Source organism: Loxodonta africana, chromosome 10 (assembly GCF_030014295.1).
Source record: "Loxodonta africana isolate mLoxAfr1 chromosome 10, mLoxAfr1.hap2, whole genome shotgun sequence".
Taxonomy (NCBI): Eukaryota; Metazoa; Chordata; class Mammalia; order Proboscidea; family Elephantidae; genus Loxodonta; species Loxodonta africana.
In genome coordinates this window covers 83,787,164-83,812,599 of record NC_087351.1, presented here as the reverse complement: position 1 = coordinate 83,812,599, position 25,436 = coordinate 83,787,164, and the positions used below count along the sequence as shown (strand labels likewise).

Sequence of the window (25,436 nt, the reverse complement as noted above, 5' to 3'; positions counted from 1 at the left end):
ACTTAACGACAGAAAAGGTAGGAGGAAAGAAGCTGCCACTTCTGTTCTGCCACCAACTCAAAACATGCTGCTTTTGAGCAAAACAATTAACTACCCAAAGTCTCAGATTTCTCTTACTTTCCAAAGTCACATGAGATTACAGCTATGATCACACCCAGTAGTGAGTCAATACTCTGTATACACATATACCTGACTTACTGTGGATAGTCTGTATTTTTTAAAAAATGCAATAGGAATCATCATATTCAATCATGGGCCATTCATATTTGGGAAACAGTGCATATAATATATAAACATCCTTCAAGACAGTCAGAAATGTAACAGAGATCTAAAAGATCCAGAAAGGGGGAAACTCATGAAAAGTACGGGATCACTTCTTCACGGTGATAAATGCAGGTAAGAATCTCCTGTATTGAAAGGTAAAAACAGAAAAGAGATTCATTGAAATTTTTTTTGAAATCGTAAGAGTTACAGAAAGGGTAAACACTAATATTCACTAAGTTCTACAACAAGAAATTTAAGAAGCTGAACTTCCTGAAGTCATAGCAAATCAAATAAATAAAAAGTCAAGAGCATAAAACCTCACAAAGTTAGATCCCTTAAGGCAATCAGAAAACATTAGAATTACGGCCTTTCGCATTTTACTGTAGGGTTTTGGTTTGTTCTCTTTTTCCCCCAAGCCCATTAAAATAACTATCCCAGTTAAACAAGTACTACCTAGTAAAAAAAAAAAGTAAAAGTCTGTTTTAAAGAAAGAGGAAATAAATAGATATGTCACATCTTGAAAGCCTTCTGCAGGGTGAGCCAAATGCCAAACACAGCAGGCAGTAACCAAAAAAATGAGGCATGGAGGAAGCGGAAGGGCTTTAGATTCAGTAGTTAGGGACAGTCTTTTTTCCTTACTGTGTAGTAAAAAAAAAAAAGAGTGGCACAAAAGAGAAAAGGACACTGTAAGTCACAAAAGGAGCCTGCATTTTATTTTCAGGGCCTAGGGAAGCCCCTGGAAAGTTTTAAACTAAAAACACGATCTGACTTATTAGGTTTTTAGACTATCACTCCAGTTGCTTTATTCTTAGGTAGAGTATAGGGCTGCAAGAGAGACAGCATGAGGTACTGAAGTCACCTAGGTGAAAAATGCAGCAGCTTGGGCTAGGATAGAGGCAGTAGAAATGAAGAAAAGGGGCAATTACATTAAGACAATTCACATGTTTTGGAGGCAAAATCTATAGGATCTGCTGACAGACTGGATGAGGGATAGGAAGAGAGAATCAAAGACTACTCCTAGCCTTTTAGCTTGGTCCAAGTGGGTAGACGGGGGTGCTGAACACTGAGATAAGATACAAGAAAGAAAAACAGGGACAGGGAGACAGATAAGGTGCATGTACTCAGGTGTGCACGAATACCTGCGCTGTCAGGGTTAAGAATGAAGTGAAAAAATCCTTTCAAACATGTTAATTTTGAGATTCTAGGGGATCTCAAAGGAATCCAAGAAGAGATATGGAGTAGAAATGAGTCCAGAGCTCAAGAGATCTCACATATAAAGCTGAGGAAGTGGATGAGATGACCTAAGGAGATGTGCAGACAAAGAAGAGGCACAATATTTAGAACCAGGTAGAAGGAACGCCGGCAAGAGATGGAGACAAGACACTGGAAACCTACGGAGAGCTGGTGTAGCAGAAGGCAAGTGACTACTGTGACCATGGCTGCTTCTCAAGTGCACAGGGACTTCTAGGTGAGTGAGCTTCTCCTTAAATTCTATCTACAGAACTCATTTATTTGATTAGTGCAGAGTTCTTGAGAGTTATAAGAAGATGAACTCAGGAGGGCCTTTGCTCCCAACCATATACCAATTTCAAGTGTCCATATTCTATCCATCCTTCAAGGACAGTTCCGAGGCCACCATCTCCAGGGGGCATTTCTTGGTAAGCGTTAGAGGACTGAAAGTCTCTCATTGCCGTGAATTCCCAGGGCACTTTGCCTGCACCTACCTCCTGCCACTTTCCCTTTCTATCTTGTACTAAGGTTATCTTCCTATACATCTTAGATCTCTGTAACCCTGAGGTACCTTGAAGTGCAGGCCACTGTCTGATTCATGTAGGACTGAGCAGTGTAGGAGTTTTAGGGCTCAAGATACGCATTAATGAATACATTTTTTTTTTTTTAAAGGCTGAAGGTGGGCCATTAGTTTCTCTAACTTCATCATTACTGCTGCTGCTATTTTATTTACTGATACATGCATCTTTAAGCAGCATGCATGCTTTAAACCTTTGCATATTAAGAGAAAAAATAAATCTAGGATATCCCTCTCCATATGAATTCTCTGTTTGTCCTTCATCTGGAATTCAACAACTACTACCCCATTTTTATATAGTACTGGTGGCTCCCAGGACATCTACAGCATAGACAGAAAAAAAAAAAAAAATTTGAGACAGACGGTTATTTAATTTGAATCAAAGGTTCAAAATACTATAATTTTTCATCAGAATAACCATAAAATCAGAGTTTAGGAATTCTCACCTTCTAACCGCTTCGCCACCAGGGTTTCCTCTATACGTATTAAGAATATTCTTAATACGTATAGGGGAAACCCTGGTGGCGAAGCGGTTAAGTGCTACGGCTGCTAACCAAAGGGTCGGCAGTTTGAATCCTCCAGGTGCTCCTGGGAAACTCTACAGGGCAGTTCTACTCTGTCCTATAGGGTCGCTATGAGTCAGAATCGACTCGACGGCACTGGGTTTGGTTTTGGTTTGGTATACATGTAGGGTCGCTACGAGTCAGAATCGACTCTACAGCACGGGATTTGGGTTTTTTTTTTTGTTGTTTATACTTAATAATTATGTGACCTCAATTAACCTCTTTCAGCCTCAATTTCAATTATGAAAATCCAGTAATATAGTATGTACTCTTCAGTTCAGCTTCTTTTGCTCAATATTTTGTTTCTGAAACCTCCTTATGCTCTTGTATATATCAGGGCTCCCACTCTCCACCTGAGTATTCCACCCTCTGAATATACCACAACTTATCTGCCCTACAATTGAATATTTGGCTTTTTTGTTTTTGTTTGCAGTTTTTGGACATTACAGTGAATGCTTTTGTGATCATTCTTGCACTTGTCTTTTGGGGCACATATGCATACATTTCTGTTGGATATGTATTTAAGAATAGCATGCATGACAGAATTATATGTGTTTGTTCAGCTTTAGCAGGCACTACAAAACCTTTTCCTAAAGTAGCTGCACCAAAATACACTCTTACTAACAGCATGTGAGAGTTTAGCATTGCCTATCTCACAGTACTGCTGAGGATTACAAAAACACATGTGTCAATGCCTAGTACAAAGCCTGGGTATACAAGTCTTACACAGTATCTAGATTACCTCAAGATGGCAGAACAAAGTTCTCCTACGAAGTCTTCTGATTCATGACCTATAATTAGATAATTCAAGGATGTCTTAGCTTCATTTTATGATCAGAGAAACCAAAACCAAACCCACTGCTATCAAGTCAATTCCGACTCATAGCAACCCCACAGAGTTTCCAAAGGTGTAAATCTCTACACAAGCAGATTGCCACATTTTTCTCCCATAGAGCCGCTGGTGGTTTCGAACCACTGATCTTTTGGTTAGCAGCTCACTGTTAACCAAAGAAAACATGGTATTAAAACTAGGAACTGAACTCCAGGGTTATAATTATAGGGTTATAACTCTCCTGCAAAAATTCTATATAGCTGTTAGACTTACGTCTGAAATGCACTTGCTATCTGCATTAAATTTAAATAAAATTTATAATTTTCTATTGTAGAATAAGATTCTTTTCAAAGTTACTCTGAATAAAACAGGAGATAAATCATTCTCAGAATGATGGTCTAAAGAAAATTACTGCACTAAAGCCAGGAACAGCTTTTCCCGTTGGATTTCTTAAGTTTAATTCTTTGACCGTAATGAATCACAATGTAAAATGGAGAGATAACCTCAAATACTTCGACAATTCAAACATTCACTGAATACAGAATAGAGTCACAATAAATGGGATCATCAAGCAGCAAAAGCTGGACACATGGCAACTTGCATGCATTAGTTACTGCCACACTTAATACAAAAAAATCAATGTTGGGTCTGGCAACATGAAGATAATAAACCACCACCAAACCCAGTGCCGTCGAGTCGATTCCGACTCATAGCGACCCTAGAGGACAGAGTAGAACTGCCCCATAGAGTTTCTAAGGAGCACCTGGCAGATTCGAACTGCCGACTCTTTGGTTAACAGCTGTAGCACTTAACCACTATGCCACCAGGGTTTCCTGTGAAGATAATAGTTTCTGTTAATACTGAAATAAAGTCAAACTAGCACATCAGTTACAAAGCCTAAGATTTAATATGTTTTGCCATAATAACACAAAAGATATCAGGAAAAAAAAAAGTTCTTCAGTTCAAAGTGCTAAACTTCACTCGTCATCAGGGAAATGCAATCTAAACGGCAGTAAGATCGGATACCACATCATACCCACCCAAATGCAAAAAATTAAAGACTAGAAACCCTGGTGGCATAGCGGCTAAGTGCTACAGCTGCTAACAAAGAGGTCAGCAGTTCAAATCCACCAAGTACTCCTTGGAAACTCTATGGGGCAGTTCTGCTCTGTCCTATAGGGTCGCTATTAGTCGGAATCGACTCCACGGCAGTAGGCCTGGTTTTTTTGGTTTAGAAGTACCAAGAATTAATGATTATATGGACCCACTGGAACGCTCACATACCGTTAATAATAGTGTACATTAGTGCAACTACTTCAGGAAAAGGTTTTGCAGTATCTACTAAAGCTGAACGAACACATATCCTGTAATTCTGTCATGCTATTCTTAAATACATATCCAACAGAAATGTAGGCATGTGTATTCCAAAAGACAAGAACAAGAATGATCATAAAAGCATTCACTATAATGTCCAAAAACTGCAAACAAAACAAAACAAAAAAAACAAATATTCAATTGTAGGGCAGATAAATTGTGATGTAGTCACATGATGAAATACTCCGGCGGGGCGGGGGTGTGCCCTGCTATATGCAAAAACATTTAAGTAACTTTCAAGAACAAAATATTGAACAAAAGAAGCTGAACTGAAGAGTACACACTATATTACTGCATTTTCATAAAACCAGGCAAAACTAATCTATGATGATATGAGCTAGAATACTGGTTACCCTTGGTAGTACTGGGAAAGGGGGATGGTGAAATGCACATTAGGAAGATTCTGGTAGTATTTTAATCTTTAAATTAAGTGGTGATTATAAATTTATAATTTATCAAAGGTAAAAGTTTATGAAACGTAAAAACATGTATGTGCTTTTCTAAATGCTTGTTATACTTTAAAGGAGTGTTGGTGGCACAACAGTTAAGAACTCAGATGCTAACTGAAGGACAGGCGGTTTGAACCTACCCAATGGCTCTTTGGGAGAAAGACCTAGAGATCTGCTTCTGTAGAGGTTACAGCCAAGAAAACCCTATGGAACAGCTGTACACTGTCACATGAGGTCACTATGAGTTGAAATTCACTTGATGGTGTCTAACAACAACAGTTTTATACTCTGAGAAAAAACTTCAACTTATTTACAAGTGTATGCACCTATACATTTCATAAAAGCATAAACCTAGAGGTGGAACCAAGATGGCAGAGTAGTCATATACTTCCGGTGAACCCTCTTACAACAAAGACCCAAAAAAACAAGTGAAACAACTTATATTTATGACAAGCCAGGAGCCCCAAACATCAAAGGCAACGTTAGAAAATGGACTGAGCGGCATAGGTAGGGAGAGACAGTTCCGAAACGGAGAGGAGTTGCCGGACCTGAATCGCTGTGAACCCTCAGGCTGCGGTGGGCTGGTGGTAGCGTTCGCCGCAGTTTCCTCAGGGAGAAACAGCCAGCCGCACAGCCTACTCACACCTCCAGAACCAAAGAAGAATGGCGCTCTCAGCAAAAGCCATGTACTTGCATATATATTACCACATCCTCAGCCCCGAAGCCAACTTCAGTAGCTGTCAATTTCCCTGGGCCTAAGAAAGGTCCTGCTGCGTGGCCTGAGCCATTCTCCGGGCCTTGGAGAAGAAATAAATTCACAACTGAAAAAGTAATCTGCCAGCTCCACTAACCTGGGGAACCCAAGACAGAAGTGGCTCCTTTTAAGGCATAAATGGACCGTGGGCTTTGAATACCTTTCCCCCATGCGTGGACCTGTGTGAGAATAGGCCCTTGTTGGCAGACTGCAACTGTTTCAGCTGTGCAGTGGAGAGGTGGGTATTTCATGTTCGACACCGCTTTGCCTATTAAACAGGGTCCTCACCTACCCACATCAGGGGCCTAGGGACTGGTGGCTCCACTCAGGTCACACAGTCACCTGCGACGGGCATCCAAGGATAACTGGTATCTGCCAGTCCTTACACCCAAAAGCACTGGGTGCCCAGGATCTGCCTGCAGAACCCACCCACCTATGTGCTCTAGGGAACAGGGACGCACTTTCCTCACAGACACTCAGGGGACGGTTGTCAGCACCCTGCCTTGTTCAGAGCATGAGTCCCTACTGCAAACAGATACCGGTACCTACACCAATCACCCCTGCCCCTCTAAGACTGTAGGACAGAGCCGATACCACACACTTGATGACCAACTACCTGGACACCTGAGCTGAATCCATACAAGAAAAGTGAAAGGACTCCTAGGCTCACATACTTGATAATGGCTCTAGCCATCTGGTGACAGGACATTAGAGCTTCGAAGGTGAAAATGAGCACGCTACCTCATTCAAGTAACTTATTTTGGTATGTCAAAACAAAACAAAGCAACAAGCTATGATACAGTAAGCAAACATAAAATAAACTAATACAATAACTTAAAGATGGCTCAGATACAACAGTCAATATCAAGGCACACGAAGAAGCAGACCATGATCACTTCAACATGTTCTCAAAATAAAGAATCAAGGGATCTTCTGGATGAAGGTGCCTTCCTGGAATTACTGGATGCACAACACAGAAGATTAATAAACAGAACTCTTCAAGACAGCAGGCAGGAGATCAGGCAATATGCAGAACAAGCCAAGAACACACAGATAAAACGAAGAAATTAAGAAAGTTATTCAAGAATGTAACAAAAAATTTAATAAGCTGTAAGAATCCACAGAGAGACAGCAATCAGAAATTCAGAAGATTAACAATAAAATTACAGAATTAGACAACTCAATAGTCAGAGGAGCACAATCGAGCAAATGGAAGGCAGAATTTGTGAACTTGAAGATAAAGCACTTGGCACCAATATATTTAAAGAAAAATCAGATAAAAGAATTTTAAAAAATGAAACCTTAAGAATCACGTTGGCCTCTATCAAGAGAAATAACCTACAAGTGATTGGAGTACCAGAACAGGGACGGATAACAGAAAATACAGAGAGAATTGCTGAAGATTTATTGGCAGAAAACTTCCCTGGTATTGTGAAAGATGAGAAGATAAACCCAAGATGCTCAATCAACTCCACATAAGGTAGATTTTAAAAGAAAGTCACCAAGACATATCGTAATCAAACTTGTCAAAACCAAAGATAAAGAGAGAGTTTTAAGAGCAGCTAGGGATAAACGAAAAGTCACCTACAAAAGAGAGTCAATAAGAGTAAGCTCAGACTACTCAACAGAAACCACACAGTCAAGAAGGCAATGGGATGACTTATATAAAAAATTGAAGGAAAAAAATTGCCAGCTAAGAATCATATATCCAGCAAAACTGTCTCTCAAATATGAAGGTGAAATTAGGACATTTCCAGATAAACAGAAGTTTAGGGAATTCGTAAAAACCAAAACAAAACTACAAAAAATATTAAAGGGAGTTCTCTGGTTAGAAAAGCAATACTATCAGACATCAACTGAAGACTAGAACACTGGACAGAGCAATCAGATTGTCAACCCAGACAGGGAAATCACAAAAGTAAATCAAGATTAAAAAAAAAAAAAACTCAAAACAGGGAAACAGCGATGTCATTATGTAAAAGAAGTCAGCATTAAAACAATAAAGAGGGACTAAGAAATGTAGTCATAGATTTTTCATATAAAGATGAAGACAAGGCGATATCAAGAAATAAAAGTTACGTTTAAACAAAGAAAAATACAGGTAAATGCTAAGGTAACCACAAAGGAGAATAACAATCCTACTCATCAAAACACAATACAACAAAAAAATAGAGATTCAGCAGAAACAAAAACAACAACAATGAATCAGAGGAAAAAACAATGAAGATAAATTACTAAGCACAAAAAATTAAGTGGGAAAAAGAATCTGACAACAACACACAAAAAAAAAGACATCAAAATGACAGCACTACTCTTATACACTGCTGGTGGGAATGTAAAATGGTACAAACACTTTGGAAATCTATCTGGCGTTTTCTTAAAAAGTTAGAAATAGAACTACCATACAACCCAGAAATCCCACTCCTCGGAATATACCCTAGAGAAATAAGAGCCTTCACACAAACAGATATATGCACACCCGTGTTTATTGCAGCACTGTTTACAATAGCAAAAAGCTAGAAGCAAACAAGGTGTCCATCAACGGATGAATGGGTAAATAAATTGTGGTATATTCACACAATGTAATACTACGCATCAATAAAGAACAGTGACGAATCTGTGAAACATTTCATAACATGGAGGAACCTGGAAGGCATTATGCTGAGCGAAATTAGTCAGAGGCAAAAGGACAAATACTGTATAAGACCACTATTACAAGATCTTGAGAAATAGTATAAACTGAGAAGAACACATATTTTTGTGGTTACGAGGGGGGGAGGGAGGGTGTGAGGGGGTTTTTTACTGATTAGTTAGTAGATAAGAACTACTTTAGGTGAAGGGAAGGACAATACTCAATACACAGAAGGTCAGCTCAAACGGACTGGACCAAAAGCAAAGAAGCTTCCGGGATAAACTGAATGCTTCAAAGGTCAGCGAAGCAAGGGCGGGCGTTTGGGGACTATGGCTTAAGGGGACCTTTAAGTCAATTGGAAAATAATACTATTATGAAAACATTCTGCATCCTACTTTGAAATGTGGCATCTGGGGTCTTAAATGCTAACAAGCAGCCATCTAAGATGCATCAATTGGTCTCAACCCACCTGGAGCAAAGGAGAATGAAGAACACCAAGGTCACACGACAACTATGAGCCCAAGAGACAGAAAGGGCCACATGAACCAGAGACTTACATCATCCTGAGACCAGAAGAACTAGATGGTGTCCGGCCACAACCGATGACTGCCCTGACAGGGAGCACAACAGAGAACCCCTGAGGGAGCAGGAGATCAGTGGGATGCAGACCCCAAATTCTCATAAAAAGACCAGACTTAACGGTCTGACTGAGACTAGAGGAATCCTGGCGGTCATGGTCCCCAAACCTTCTGTTGGCACAGGACAGGAACATGGAAGGGACTGGACAATGGGTTGGAGAGAGATGTTGATGAAGAGTAAGCTACTTGTATCAGGTGGACACTTGAGACTGTGTTGGCATCTCCCATCTGGAGGGGAGATGGGAGGGTAGAGAGGGTTAGAAACTGGCAAAATTGTTACGAAAGGAGAGACCGGAAGGGCTGACTCATTAGGGGGAGAGTAAGTGAGAGTATGGAGCAAGGTGTATATAAGCTTGTATGTGACAGACTGACTTGATTTGTAAACATTCACTTAAAGCTCAATAAAAATTATTAAAAAAAAAAAATGACAGCACTAAACTCATACTTATCCATAATTATGCTGAATATAAATGGACTAAATGCACCAATAAAGAGACAAAGAATGGCAGAATGGATAGAAAAACACGATCCATCTATACGCTGCCTACAAGAGACACACCTTAGACTTAGAGACACAAAAAAACTAAAACTCAAAGGATGGAAAAAAATTTACCAAGCAAACAACAATCAAAAAAGAGCAGGAGTGGCAATATTAATTTCTCACAAAATAGGCTTTAAAGTTAAATCCAGCACAAAGGATAAAGAAGGACACTATATAATAATTAAAGGGACAATATACCAAGGATATAACCATATTATAAACTCTGCACCCAACGACAGTACTGCAAGATACATAAAACAAACTCTAACATCACTGAAAAGTGAGAGAAACAGCGCCACAATTCTAGTAGGAGACTTCAACACACCACTTTCAGTAAAGGACAGGACATCCAGAAAGATGCTCAATGAAGACACGGAAGATCTAAATGCCACAATCAACCAACTTGACCTCACAGACATATACAGAACACTCCACCCAACAGCAGCCAACTATACTTTCTTTTCCAACGCATATGGAACATATGGAACATTCTCTAGAATAGACCACATATTAACGCATAAACCAAGCCTTGGAAGAATTCAAAACATTGAAAAATTACAAAGCATCTTCCCTGACCATAAGGCTGTAAAAGTAGAAATCAATAACAGAAAAAGCAAGGAAAAGAAATCCAACACTTGGAAACTGAACAATACCCTGCTCAAAAAAGACTGGATTATAGAAGACATTAAGGATGGAATAAAGAAATTCATCGAATCCAATAAGAATGAAAACACTTCCTATCAGAACCTTGGGGACACAGCGAAAGCAGTATTCAGAGGTCAATTTATATCAACAAAGGCACACATACGAAAAGAAGAAAGGGCTAAAATCAAAGAATTATCCCTACAACTTGAACAAATAGAAAGAGAGCAATAAAAGAAACCCTCAGGCACCAAAAGAAAGCAAATAATAAAAATTAGAGCAGAATTAAATGAAATAGAGAACAGAAAACAATCGAAGGAGTTAACAAAATTATAAGCCATTGGCCAAACTCACAAAATAAAAACAGGAGAGGAAGCCAATAACCCGAATAAGAAATGCGATGGGCAATATCACAACAGACCCAACTTAAATTAAAAGAAACATATCAGATTACTATAAAAAATGGTACCCTAACAAATCTGAAAACCTAGGAGAAATGGATCAATTCGTAGAAACATACTACCTACCTAAACTAACTCAGAGGTAGAATAACTAAAAAAAAACATAACTAAAGAAGAGATTGAAAAAATAACCGAAGAACTCCCAATAAACAAACCCTGGCCCCTGCAGAGTTCTACCAAACTTTAACAGAAAGGTTAACACTACCAGTACTAAAGGTATTTCAGAGCACAGAAAAGGACGGAATAATCCCAAACTCATTTTATGAAGCCAGCATATCCCTGATACCACAACCAGGTAACCAAACCAAAAACCAAACCCAGTGCCGTCGAGTCGATTCCGGCTCAAAGTAACCCTATAGACACCAAAAAAAAGAACATGACAAACCTATATCTCTCATGAGCTTGGATGCAAAAATCCTCAACAAAATTCTAGCCAATACAATTCAACAACATGTCAAAAAAATAATTTACCATGACCAAGTGGGATTCATACCAGGTATGCAGGGATGGTTCAACATTACAAAAACAATTCATGTAATTCATCATATAAATAAAAAACAAGAACCACATGATGTTATCAATCGATGCAGAAAAGGCATCTGACAAAGTTCAACACTCATTCATGATAAAAATTCTCAGCAAGATAGAAATAGAAGGAAAATTCCTCAACATAACAAAGGGCATTTATACAAAGCCAACTGCCAACATCATCCTAAATGGAGAGAGTCTGAAAGCATTTCCCTTGAGAACGGGAACCAGACAAGGATGCCCTTTATCATCACTCTTATTCAACATTGTGCTGGGGGTGCTAGCCAGAGCAATTAGGCTAGATAAAGAAATAAAGGGCATCCAGATTGGCAAGGAAGAAGTAAAATTCTTCTATTTGCAGATGACACGATCTTATACACAGAAAACCCTAAAGAATCCTCCAGAAAACTACTGAAACTAATAGAAGAGTTCAGCAGAGTATCGGGATACAAGATAAACATACAAAAATCAGCTGGATTCCTCTACACCAGCAAAAAGAACATTGAAGAGGAAATCACCAAATTAATACCATTTACAATAGCCCCCAAAAAGATAAAATACTTAGGAATAAATCTTACCAGAGATGTAAAAGACCTATACAAAGAAAACTACAAGACATTACTGCAAGAAACCAAAAGAGAGCTACGTAAGTGGAAAAACATACCTTGCTCATGGATAAGAAGACTGAACATTGTAAAAATGTCTCTTCTACCTAAAGCCATCTATAGACACAATGCAATTCAGATCCAAATTCCAACCACATTCTTTAGTAAGATAGAGAAACAAATCACCAACTTCATATGGAAGGGAAAGAGGCCCTGGATACGTAAAGCATTACTGAAAAAGAACAAAATGGGAGGCCTCACTCTACCTGATTTTAGAACCTATTATACCACCGCACTAGTCAAAACAGCCTGGTACTGGTACAACAACAGATACATAGACCAATGGAACAGAATTGAGAATCCTGGCATAAATCCATCCACATATGAGCAGCTGATATTTGACAAAGGCCCAACGTCAGTTAAATGGGGAAAAGATAGTCTCTTTAACAAATGTACTGGCATAACTGGATATCCATCTGCAAAAAAAAATGAAAAAAGACATATACCTCACACTATGCACAAAAACAAACTCAAAATGGATCAAAGTCTTAAATATAAAATCTAAAATGATAAAGATCATGGAAGAAAAAACAGGGACAATGTTAGGAGCCCTAATACATGGCACAAACAGAATATAAAATATTACTAATAATGCAGAAAAAAAGTAGGTAACTGGGAGCTCCTAAAAACCAAACATCTAATGGGGGCGGAGCCAAGATGGCAGACTAGGCAGACGCTACCTCGGATCCCTCTTACAACAGAGACACGGAAAAACAAGTGAATCGATCACATACATAACAATCTACGAACCCTGAACAACAAACACAGATTTAGAGACGGAGAACGAACTAATACGGGGAAGCAGCGATTGTTTCCAGAGCCTGGAGCCAGCGTACCAGTCAGGTACGGCACAAGCACAGAGAGCGGCTCCACCCCCCTGAACTAACCCCGGGACGGGGACGAGCCGGTTCCGCGGGCGGCGTGGGATGCAGCTGGTAGGAGAAGTCCCCGGGAGGCAGTGACTGGTCTTGGAGCAGGAAGAGCAGCGTCCCAGCCGGAGAACCGTCCCGCCGGGATTTGGACTGGACGCAGGTACGGCATAAACACGGAGAGCTGCTCCACCCCCCTGACATAACCCCGGGAAAGGGCTCAGCCGGGTCGCGCGGGCGGCGTGCGACACAGCCGATACGAGAAGTCCCCGGGAGGCAGCAACTGGTATTGCAGCGGGGAGAACAGCATCCCAGCCGGGACACTCGGTCACGGCACAAGCACGGGGAGCTGCTCCACCCATCTGAACTAACCCCGGGAGGAGGCCCAACTGGTTCGCGGGGGCGGCACGGCCACACGGCTGGAAGGACGAGAAGTTCCCGGGAGGCATCGACTGATTTTGGAGTCGAGAGTGCACCGTCCCAGTAGCGGAGCCTTGACGCTGGGCGTGGGGCTGGAAGCAGAGGATCTGACTGTGACTCCAGCGGGCCAGACCCCCCGGGGGCAATCTCCACACAGCCAGCACACATAGGCAACGCGCCTCGCGGGAATCTCAGATATAATAGTCATTCCAAGCAAGACAAGCAACTCTGGCTATATTCTGAGGTGCTACTCTCCTATCTCTCTGTTCCCTCCCCCACCCTCCCCAGGCGGCTTCATTAACATCCGAATACCCTGAGCCAGAGGGAGAACTCTGATAGGGATCGGACTGCATTTTTTTTTTGAGCGGATTTTCTGGAAAAACTACTTTCCCAGTGATGGCACGGACACAACAATCCATATCAAACCACTTAAAGAAGCAGACCATGACAGCTTCTCCAACCCCCCAAACAAAAGAATCAAAATCTTTCCCAAATGAAGATACAATCCTGGAATTATCAGATACAGAATATAAAAAACTAATTTACAGAATGCTTAAAGATATCACAAATGAAATTAGGATAAATGCAGAAAAAGCCAAGGAACACACTGATAAAACTGTTCAAGAACTCAAAAAGATTATTCAAGAACATAGTGGAAAAATTATTAAGTTGCAAGAATCCATAGAGAGACAGCATGTAGAAATCCAAAAGATTAACAATAAAATTACAGAATTAGACAACACAATAGGAAGTCAGAGGAGCAGACTCGAGCAATTAGAATGCAGACTGGGACATCTGGAGGACCAGGGAATCAACACCAACATAGCTGAAAAAAAATCAGATAAAAGAATTAAAAAAAATGAAGAAACCCTAAGAATCATGTGGGACTCTATCAAGAAGGATAACCTGCGGGTGATTGGAGTCCCAGAACAGGGAGGGGGGACAGAAAACACAGAGAAAATAGTTGAAGAAATCCTGACACAAAACTTCCCTGACATCATGAAAAATGAAAGGATATCTATCCAAGATGCTCATCGAACCCCGTTTAAGATTGACACAAAAAGAAAAACACCAAGACATATTGTCATCAAACTCACCAAAACCAAAGATAAACAGAAAATTTTAAAAGCAGCCAGGGAGAAAAGAAAGGTTTCCTTCAAGGGAGAATCAATAAGAATAAGTTCAGACTACTCAGCAGAACCATGCAGGCAAGAAAGGAATGGAACGACATATACAGAACACTGAAGGAGAAAAACTGCCAGCCAAGGATCATATATCCAGCAAAACTCTCTCTGAAATATGAAGGCGAAATTAAGATATTTACAGACAAACACAAGTTTAGAGAATTTACAAAAACCAAAGCTACAAGAAATACTAAAGGATATTGTTTGGTCAGAAAACCAATAATATCAGATATCAGCACAACACAAGGTCACAAAACAGAACGTCCTGATATCAACTCAAATAGGGAAATCACAAAAACAAACAAATTAAGATTAATTAAAAAAAAAATACACATAACAGGGAATCATGGAAGTCAATAGGTAAAAGATCATAATAATCAAAAAGAGGGACTAAATACAGGAGGCATTGAACTGCCATATGGAGAGTGATACAAGGCGATATAGAACAATACAAGTTAGGTTTTTACTTAGAAAAATAGGGGTAAATAATAAGGTAACCACAAAAAGGTATAACAACTCTATAACTCAAGATAAAAGCCAAGAAAAATGTAACGACTCAACTAACATAAAGTCAAACACTATGAAAATGAGGATCTCACAATTTACTAAGAAAAACACCTCAGCACAAAAAAGTATGTGGAAAAATGAAATTGTCAACAACACACATAAAAAGGCATCAAAATGACAGCACTAAAAACTTATTTATCTATACTAACCCTGAATGTAAATGGACTAAACGCACCAATAAAGAGACAGAGAGTCACGGACTGGATAAAGAAACACGATCCATCTATATGCTGCCTACAAGAGACACACCTTAGACTTAGAGACACAAACTAAAACTCAAAGGATGGAAAAAAGTATATCAAGCAAACAATAAGCAAAAAAGAAGAGGAGTAGCAATATTAATTTCTGACAAAATAGACTTTAGACTTAAATCCACCACAAAGGATAAAGAAGGACACTACATAATGATAAAAGGGACAATTGATCAGGAAGACATAACCATTATTAAATATATATGCACCCAATGACAGGGCTGCAAGATACATAAAACGAACCTTAACAGAATTGAAAAGTGAAATAGACACCTTCACAATTATAGTAGGAGACTTCAACACACCACTTTCAGAGAAGGACAGGACATCCAGTAAGAAGCTCAATAGAGACATGGAAGATCTAATTACAACAATCAACCAGCTTGACCTCATTGACTTATACAGAACTCTCCACCCAACTGCTGCAAAATATACTTTTTTTTCTAGCGCACATGGAACATTCTCTAGAATAGACCACATATTAGGTCATAAAACAAACCTTTGCAGAGTCCAAAACATCGAAATATTACAAAGCATCTTCTCAGACCACAAGGCAATAAAACTAGAAATCAATAACAGAAAAACTAGGGAAAAGAAATCAAATACTTGGAAAATGAACAATACCCTCCTGAAAAAAGACTGGGTTATAGAAGACATCAAGGAGGGAATAAGGAAATTCTTAGAAAGCAACGAGAATGAAAATACTTCCTATCAAAACCTCTGGGACACAGCAAAAGCAGTGCTCAGAGGCCAATTTATATCAATAAATGCACACATACAAAAAGAAGAAAGAGCCAAAATCAGAGAACTGTCCCGACAAGTTGAACAAATAGAAAGTGAGCAACAAAAGAACCCATCAGGCACCAGAAGAAAACAAATAATAAAAATTAGAGCTGAACTAAATGAATTAGAGAACAGAAAAACAATTGAAAGAATTAACAAAGCCAAAAGCTGGTTCTTTGAAAAAATTAACAAAATTGATAAACCATTGGCTAGACTGACTAAAGAAATACAGGAAAGGAAACAAATAACCCAAATAAGAAACGAGAAGGACCACATCACAACAGAACCAAATGAAATTAAAAGAATCATTTCAGATTATTATGAAAAATTGTACTCTAACAAATTTGAAAACCTAGAGGAAATGGATGAATTCCTGGAAAAACACTACCTACCTAAACTAACACATTCAGAAATAGAACAACTAAATAGACCCATAACAAAAAAAGAGACTGAAACGGTAATCAAAAAACTCCCAACAAAAAAAAGCCCTGGCCTGGACGGCTTCACTGCAGAGTTCTACCAAACTTTCAGAGAAAAGTTAACACCACTACTTCTGAAGGTATTCCAAAGCATAGAAAATGACGGAATACTACCCAACTCATTCTATGAAGCCACCATCTCCCTGATACCAAAACCAGGTAAAGACATTACAAAAAAAGAAAATTATAGACCTATATCCCTCATGAACATTGATGCAAAAATCCTCAACAAAATTCTAGCCAATAGAATCCAACAACACATCAAAAAAATAATTCACCCTGATCAAGTGGGATTTATACCAGGTATGCAAGGCTGGTTTAATATCAGAAAAACCATTAATGTAATCCATCTCATAAAGAAAACAAAAGACAAAAACCACATGATCTTATCAATTGATGCAGAAAAGGCATTTGACAAAGTCCAACACCCATTTATGATAAAAACTCTTACCAAAATAGGAATTGAAGGAAAATTCCTCAACATAATAAAGGGCATCTATGCAAAGCCAACAGCCAATATCACTCTAAATGGAGAGAACCTGAAAGCATTTCCCTTGAGAACGGGAACCAGACGAGGATGCCCTTTATCACCGCTCTTATTCAACATCGTACTTGAAGTCCTAGCCAGGGCAATTAGGCTAGACAAAGAAATAAAAGGTATCCGGATTGGCAAGGAAGAAGTAAAGTTATCACTATTTGCAGATGACATGATTATATACACAGAAAATCCTAAGGAATCCTCCAGAAAACCACTGAAACTAATAGAAGAGTTTGGCAGAGTCTCAGGTTATAAAATAAACATACAAAAATCACTTGAATTCCTCTACATCAACAAAAAGAACACCGAAGAGGAAATAACCAAATCAATACCATTCACAGTAGCCCCCAAGAAGATAAGATACTTAGGAATAAATCTTACCAAGGATATAAAAGACCTATACAAAGAAAACTACAAAGCTCTACTACAAGAAATTCAAAAGGACATACTTAAGTGGAAAAACATACCCTGCTCAAGGATAGGAAGACTTAACATAGTAAAAATGTCTATTCTACCAAAAGCCATCTATACATTTAACGCACTTCCGATCCAAATTCCAATGTCATATTTTAAGGGGATAGAGAAACAAATCACCAATTTCATATGGAAGGGAAAGAAGCCCCAGATAAGCAAAGCACTACTGAAAAAGAAGAAGAAAGTGGGAGGCCTCACTCTACCTGACTTCAGAACCTATTATACAGCCACAGTAGTCAAAACAGCCTGGTACTGGTACAACAACAGGCACATAGACCAATGGAACAGAATTGAGAACCCAGACATAGATCCATGCACGTATGAGCAGCTGATATTTGACAAAGGACCAGTGTCAATTAACTGGGGAAAAGATAGCCTTTTTAACAAATGGTGCTGGCATAACTGGATATCCATTTGCAAAAAAATCAAACAGGACCCATACCTCACACCATGCACAAAAACTAACTCCAAGTGGATCAAAGACCTAAACATAAAGACTAAAACGATAAAGATCATGGAAGAAAAAATTGGGACAACCCTAGGAGCCCTAATACAAGGTATAAACAGAATACAAAACATTACCAAAAATGATGAAGAGAAACCCGATAACTGGGAGCTCCTAAAAATCAAACACCTATGCTCATCTAAAGACTTCTCCAAAAGAGTAAAAAGACCACCTACAGATTGGGAAAGAATTTTCAGCTATGACATCTCCGACCAGCGCCTGATCTCTAAAATCTACATGATTCTGTCAAAACTCAACCACAAAAAGACAAACAACCCAATCAAGAAGTGGGCAAAGGATATGAACACACATTTCACTAAAGAAGATATTCACGCAGCCAAAAGATACAGGAGAAAATGCTCTCGATCATTAGCCATTAGAGAAATGCAAATTAAAACTACGATGAGATTTCATCTCACACCAGCAAGGCTCGCATTAATCCAAAAAACACAAAATAATAAATGTTGGAGAGGCTGCGGAGAGATTGGAACTCTTATACACTGCTGGTAGGAATGTAAAATGGTACAACCACTTTGGAAATCTATCTGGCGTTATCTTAAACAGTTAGAAATAGAACTACCATACAACCCAGAAATCCCACTCCTGGGAATATACCCTAGAGATACAAGAGCCTTCATACAAACAGATATATGCACACCCATGTTTATTGCAGCTGTGTTTACAATAGCAAAAAGTTGGAAGCAACCAAGGTGTCCATCAACAGATGAATGGGTAAATAAATTGTGGTATATTCACACAATGGAATACTACGCATCGATAAAGAATAGTGACGAATCTCTGAAACATTTCGTAACATGGAGGAACCTGGAAGGCATTACGCTGAGCGAAATGAGTCAGAGGCAAAAGGACAAATATTGTATAAGACCACTATTATAAAATCTTGAGAAACAGTAAACCTGAGAAGAACACATACTTTTGTGGTTACGAGGCGGGGAGGGAGGGAGGGTGGGAGAGGGTTTTTTATTGATTAATCAGTAGATAAGAACTGCTTTAGGTGAAGGGAAAGACAACACTCAATACATGGAAGGTCAGCTCAATTGGACTGGACCAAAAGCAAAGAAGTTTCCGGGATAAAATGAATGCTTCAAAGGTCAGCGGAGCAAGCGCGGGGGTCTGGGGAACATGGTTTGCGGGGACTTCTAAGTCAATTGGCAAAATAATTCTATTATGAAATCATTCTGCATCCCACTTTGAAATGTGGCGTCTGGGGTCTTAAATGCTAACAAGCGGCCATCTAAGATGCATCAATTGGTCTCAACCCACCTGGAGCAAAGGAAAATGAAGAACACCAAGGCCACACGACAACTAAGAGCCCAAGAGACAGAAAGGGCCACATGAACCAGAGACCTACATCATCCTGAGACCAGAAGAACTAGTTGGTGCCTGGCCACAATCGATGACTGCCCTCACAGGGAGCACAGCAGAGGACCCCTGAGGGAGCAGGAGATCAGTGGGATGCACACCCCAAATTCTCATAAAAAGACCAAACTTAATGGTCTGACTGAGACTAGAGGAATCCCGGCGGCCATGCTCCCCAGACCTTCTGTTGGCACAGGACAGGAACCATCCCCGAAGACAACTCATCAGACATGAAAGGGACTGGTCATCGGGTGGGAGAGAGACGCTGATGAAGAGTGAGCTAATTATATCAGGTGGACACTTGAGAGTGTGTTGGCAACTCTTGTCTGGAGGGGGGATGGGAGGATAGAGAGAGAGGGAAGCCGGCAAAATTGTCAAGAAAGGAGAGACTGAAAGGGCTGACTCAAGAGGGGGAGAGCAAGTGGGAGTAGGGAGTGAGATGTATGTAAACTTATACGTGACAGACTGATTGGATTTGTAAACGTTCACTTGAAGCTTAATAAAAGTTATAAAAAAAAAAAAAAATCAAACACCTAAGACTTAACCAAGAGAGTCAAGATTATCTACAGACTGGGAAAAAGTTTTTAGCTATTACATTTCCAGTCAGCGCCTGACCTCTAAAATCTACATGATACTGCAAAAATTTAACTACAAAAAGACAAATAACCCAATTTAAAAAAATGGGCAAAAGATATGAATAGACACTTCACTAAAGAAGACATTCAGGTAACTAACAGATACATGAGGAAATGCTCATGATCATTAGCCATTAGAGAAATGCAAACCAAAACTACAATGAGATTTCATCTCACTCCAACAAGGTGGCATTAGTCCAAAAAACACAAAATAATAAATGTTGGAGAGGCTGTGGAGAGACTGGAACACTTCTACACTGCTGGTGAGACAACCACTTTCAAAATCGATTTGGCGCTTCCTTAAAAAATTACAAATAAGACTACCATACAATCCAGCAATCCCACTCCTTGGAATATATCCTAGAGAAATAAGAGCCTTTACACGAACAGATAGATGCACACCCATGTTCACTGCAGCACTGTTTACAATAGCAAAAAGATGGAAGCAACCAAAGTGCCCATCAATGGATGAATGGATAAAGTATGGTATATTGACACAACAGAATACTACGCATTGATAAAGAACAGTGATGACTCTGTGAAACATTTCATAATATGGAGGAATTTGGAAAGCATTATGCTTAGTGAAATTAGTCACTTGCAGAAGGACAAATATTGTATAAGACCACTATTACAAGAACTCGAGGAATAGTTTAAACAGAATATGCTTTGATGGTTACGGGGGGTGGGGGGGCTAGCGGAATTCACTAATTAGATAGTAGATAAGAACTACTTCAGGTGATGGGTAAGACAACACACAATACAGGAGAGGTCAGCACAACTGCACTAAACTAAAAACAAAGACATTTCCTGAATAAACTGAATGCTTCAAAGGCCAGTGTACCAGGGGCAGGGGTTTGGGAGCCATGGTTTCAGGAGACATCTAAGTCAAATGGCATAATAAAATCTATTAAGAAAACATTCCACATTCCACTTTGGAAAGTGGCATCTGGGGTCTTAAACACTAAGAAGCGGCCATCTAAAATGCATCAGTTGGTCTCAACCCACCTGAAGCCAAGGAGAATAAAGAACACCAAAGACACAATTATGAGCCCAGGAGACAGAAAGGGCCACATAAACCAGAGACTACATCAGCCTGAGAGCAGAAGAACTAGATGGTGCCCAGCTACAATCGATGACTGCCATGACAGGGAACAAAACAGAGAACTCCTGAGAGAGCAGGAAAGCAGTGGGATGCAGACCCCAAGTTCTTGTAAAAAGACCAGACTTAATGGTCAGACTGAGACTAGAAGGACCACACAGAGGTCATGGTCTGCAGACCTTCTGTGAGCCCAAGACTGGAACCACTCTCAGAGCCAACTCTTCAGACAGGGATTGGACTAGACTATGGGACAGAAAATGATACTGGTGAAGACTGAGCTTCTCGGATCAAGTAGACACACGAGACTATGTGGCAACTCCTGTCTGGAAGGGAGATGAGAGAGGAGAGGGGGTCAGAAGCTGGCCGAATGGACATGAAAATATAGAGTGGAGGGAAGGAGTGTGCTGTCTCATTAGAGGGAGAGCAACTAGGAGTATACAGCAAGGTGTGTAAGTTTTTGTATGAGAGACTGACTTGGTTTGTAAACTTTCACTTAAAGCACAATAAAAGAAAAAAGTATAAACCTGTTGCTGTCAAGTCAATTTTGACTCCCAGCAACCCTACAGGACAGAGCAGAACTGCCCCATAGGGTCTCCAAGGCTGTAATTTTTAAAGAAGCAGATTGCTAGGTCTTTTCTTCTGCAAAGCCACTGATGAGTTGCAGCTGCCAATGTTTTGGTTGAGGAGCCAGGCACTTAACCATTGCACCACCAAGGGTCCTTAAGGCAGGCATAAACCCGTAGCCATCAAGTCGATTTCAACTCACAGCAACCCTATCGGACAGAGTAGAACTGCCCCACAGGATTTCCAAGGAGCAGATGGTAGATCTGAGCTGCCAACCTTCTGGTGGGTGGCCAAAGCTCTTAACCACTGTGCCGCCAGAGCTAGGGTAGACATACTGTGGAATTACAGAGGAGTGTCAGTGGGCACTTAATGCAGATTGAATATATAAGGAAAAGCATGGAAAAGAAGTGAAGAGCAAGTTCAAAGAGAATTGTTCAGTTTACCTGGAGAGACAGGCGTGTGAAGAGGTTTAGAGGAAAATACGTTTGAAAAGTTAGGTTGGAAATCTGTTTGTCCAGGGCTTGGAAGCCCTAGTTAAAGAATTTGGACACTTTTTATGTGGTTTCCATATGGGTAACAGTGGCTGATCTCTTTTTCATACTGAATCTGAATTTTATTTTTAACTATGTTTGCATGGAATTGAAATTGTTTCAAAATTCTTTAAAACATATGGCTATGTCCTGGTTAACATGCTCGACTGCCAACCGAAAGGTTAAAGGTTCAAGTCCACCCAGGGGTACCTCAGAAGAAAGACTTGGCCATTTACTGAAAAATCCGCCATTGAAAACCCTACGGGGCACAGTTCTACTCAAACACACATGAGGTCCACGAGTTGGAACTGACTCCACAACAACTGTTTTCTTGTTTTTTAGAATGGACATTAAGATCCAGTATAAAGAAAAAACAACCCTGAGATTTTATGGACCATAATTCTGATTGTATAAATTTTCTGAATCTTGTCAACTTGAGTTCATGGCTGTGAAATGAGCATGGTATTCTCATAAAAATTTATGTAAATAATGGTATTTCTGCAGTTTACCTTACATACACAGCCCCTAAATCGGTTATTTGTGGGTCTGTTTCAGATCCAAAGTCTTACACAGGGAGTCTTTCCCACGGGGTTAGGGCTGACCAAAGTATTTAGATGGGACCCTGTGCAGCCCTGCCTAGCCAGACTTCTTGGTGGCCTCTGTCCTTGTATCACTGCCCAGAAGTTCCCAAAGGGTTCCAGTTGAGCCTTTAGCCTTCTTGATTACTTATAAAAACATAACCATTATACTGTTATTTGGAGAGGACTAAATTCTGCATTTAATAAAAACTCCCCATTTATTAGTATCAATGTAAGGAGAAAATTTATTCAAAACTAGTCAGGACTGATTGTGAAGCATGTTTTTTGGGTGAGCTTAGAGGTGGTGGTGTAAGATTCCTCGGGGCAGGTACTATGTCTGTCTTGCTGACCACTGTCTCTCCATGGCTAAGTATGGTGCCAGGGACATAGTAAGTACCAAATGAATGCTTCTTGAATAAACACTGGATGAATCTTGGGTACCTGTTCCTGTGGCAAAGCTACTGTCCTAGATGGAAAAAGTGGTTAAGTTTTTAATTAAAACAACTTTCTGCTGGTTCTATAGGTTTTGCTTAGTGATAAAGATTTGAAAATTATTTTTCAATGTGTTGCTTCAAAATGTTAATAACACTTTAAAATTATTTTTAGGTGAAATAACTAAATAGAACAGAAGTATCTAAAAATGTAAAATCCTGTTGACTATTTTAAAAAATGCAAAACATGTAGTATTAGCATTCTCTTTCTCTTTAGAAAGGGTCACTATCCTAAATTAAGATATTGCCTTTCTAGCCAAGATCTCATTTACTTGACTCAAAGCCCAGAGTATAGATGGAAGTACAAGAAGGTTTGCCAAAGCATGGAAGAGTAATGAAATTTTTTTCCCCAGCAACTTGGAATTTTGTGTGTGTGTGTGCAATTCTAGTAATTAAGTATGAAAAAACAGCATTTTTAACATTTAATAAAGAAAACAAATTTGAAATAAACAGAAATTCACTATAAAAAAAATTTTTTTTTTTTTTCTGATAGGGAGACAGCAGAACATGAGGAAAAGGGGAAGATTTGATCATTTTAATAGAGCCTGTGGTTTCTAGCTCCTTAAATTTTCTTCTTACGTTTTCTTGAAGGTAACGTGGCATCGTAATATTACATGTTGCACACTGAGGTGCTTACTGGAATATCCTTTAGAAGCTTCTGAACCTCATTTACCTGGGAGCCAGCTTACAGTGGGCTGGGAGATAAATTTTGTGCTTACGGCTTTTAAGTTCAAAAATCGCAAGATTTGGTTTTCATACTGTAAGAAATTTCACAGTGTCATTCTGTCTCTGAAAATATTTCGCAGTTCACAATTCTATTTTACAATTTCGCAGCTCATCTAGTGTGGAGGAAGTAACTGATGCACTAAATACAAGACCTTAGTGGTATTTTGGGTGCTGTCTGTAGCTTTTCACATTTTTTAACAAGCATTTGTTGTAGGATCATCAATGCATAAATTGTGAAAATGCATCAAATTTAATCAATAAAGAATTTTACTTTTTTGCAATTGTTTGCAATTCCTTGTAATCCTTCTGATGGGTTTTTGGATGAGTATATGATGAAACTGATTTTCACGTAGAAGCCACTCATCAAGTCGTAGAAAGGGATTTGCTGATAGTTTTTAATGTACTTGACATGACTTAACAACAGGACCTTTGGAAAACCAACAAACATACTTATTGGCGCCCTTCCCTGACACCCTCTGTCATGACAGAATGATTTTTCTTGTTATGCTAAGCGGGTTAGAGAATAATTTCTACTACGTACAATTTAGATTCCTAAGACCAAACTGCACTCAAAATATTAAAGGGCATATACATATATCTATAGCCACAGTTGAAACAACCCTTTTCTGAGAAAGAAAGGAAGTCATTAAGGACAATTTCCATAAAAAAGGTGCCACACTCTCCCAACAAGGACCCATTCTCATACTCCTGTTGCTAAAAACAATTGCACAGAAATCCCCCTCTCCAGGAGTGCTACGGTAGGAGGGAGAAGAAGAGCCTAGAGTCACAAATTTTATATTTTGGATTCACAGGTGATAAATAATATGTGAAATCCTGACAGTCTTGGACACACTTTTCTTTTTCTACGGTTATCCGTTTCTGTCCAGGTCAATACTAATTCAGCCATTAAAAGAAAACAGGACACAACGTTTTGAAAGTTAGATGACAGTGGTATATTAGGACGCTCATTTTTTAAGTTTAGATACTCTGAACTGGGCTCTAGTTTCTGTGTATACTTAGCAAGTGAATTAGGGACAGAGCCAGGCAATTCATGTCCTGAAAGTAATACCCACTGCCAACCCTTAGGTGCCCTGAGCCTTTATAAATAGCTTCGAGCTACAGCCTGTCCCGGGTCTCTGTGGACACAAAGAATGACTTCATCTACTTCAATAGGACCAGTATAAAATTCTCACTCAACTCAGCATTCATT

The 25,436-nt window shown here is 39.5% G+C and overlaps 1 protein-coding gene across 28 annotated transcripts in view; it reads right to left on the bottom strand.

The window, feature by feature from the left end:
• Positions 1 to 25,436, bottom strand: part of SIPA1L1 (signal induced proliferation associated 1 like 1) — a 410,589-nt gene that overhangs the window by 271,834 nt on the left and 113,319 nt on the right. For 19 of the 28 annotated variants that reach the window (XM_064292697.1, XM_064292696.1, XM_064292698.1 and 16 more), the window contains one exon: positions 3,377 to 3,425. The exons of the other annotated variants lie outside the window; for them this stretch is intronic. The gene's annotated coding sequence lies outside the window, so the exon portion shown is untranslated. The remainder of the gene's footprint in view (positions 1 to 3,376; positions 3,426 to 25,436) is intronic. 28 annotated transcript variants of the gene reach the window in all.